Source organism: Corylus avellana, chromosome ca10, assembly GCF_901000735.1.
Source record: "Corylus avellana chromosome ca10, CavTom2PMs-1.0".
Taxonomy (NCBI): Eukaryota; Viridiplantae; Streptophyta; class Magnoliopsida; order Fagales; family Betulaceae; genus Corylus; species Corylus avellana.
In genome coordinates, this window is record NC_081550.1 from 8,876,666 (window position 1) to 8,877,935 (window position 1,270).

Sequence of the window (1,270 nt, forward strand, 5' to 3'; positions counted from 1 at the left end):
GATGGGTCTACCAGGTTACTGTTCGGATCTGGCGAGTACTAACCAGGTCTGACGGGTACCCGCCAGACCCGAAGAGTAACCGGGTCTGACGGGTACCCACTAGAGCCGGTTTAAAAAACAAATAAATAAATAAATAAATGAGCATATTTGTAGTGTTTCATAATTCATATCTGTGATTACATGGGAAAGACTTCAAGTGGACAACATTGGGCATAATTGCCCATGGGAACCTAATTTGTAATGAATCTAATGATAATGTAGTTTTGAGTTTTGTTTTTTTTTTTTCTTTATTATTTTGTTTTTGTTAGCTTTTTTTTTTTATTATTATTATTATTATCTTTTTCTTTATTGTTATGATGGAAATGTTTTGGGAAACCTAATTTGATCCATATTCATTTCATATATATATATATATATATATATATATATATATATATGGTGTGTGTGTTTCTGTGTGTGAAATTTAATACGAACAGTAAAACAGAGAACATCTAGACTGGTCATCATAGCAAAGGAGTCTCCTTAAAGAGAAACTAAAATCATTATTGAATTACATGGAATTATGAAAATGGACTATCTAATATTCTAATATGTATAGAGTTGAAAATTGCTAATTTTGTGAATATTTTTATTAACAATTGTATTGGCAATCATGTATTATTATTAAAAAAAAATTTCAAAAAAAAAAAAAATTAGGGTTTTTAGAGGGTCGGGTCGGGTCGGGTTACCTGTTAAGATAACAGGTCGTGTCTACCTAATATGACCCGGTTTTCGTAAACAGGTTAAATAGGTCGTATCGGGTTACCCGGCTATTTCCGTATCATAATCGTATCGTGTATAGGCTAATCGTATAACAGGTACCCGCGGATCGTAATCAGGTCGTATCAGGTACCTGTTTTGCCAACCCTAGTCATCAAAGTCGACAATGTTCATGCCTCATTATCAGTGTTGTCATCAGAGTCCAAAACCAATCACTGCTGATATAGTAAGATTAAGGGAAAAATCAAAATTAGTTCCTATGTTTTCTTGTGATTTCAATTTTGATAATTAGGCTTCTAGGTTTTGCTTGACCTTTACAAAGGTTCATTCGTCAACATAGTTTTGATTTAATTGACGACGTGCCATATCAGACCACTAAATTGATGAAACTTAGTTTGCGTTTGACAAGTCATGTATCAATGGTACATTTCTATTGGTAACCTACCTTAATTAAAAAAAAAAAAGGTAAAATTCACATACCCTCCTCAAACTACCACCCAATTGACAATGT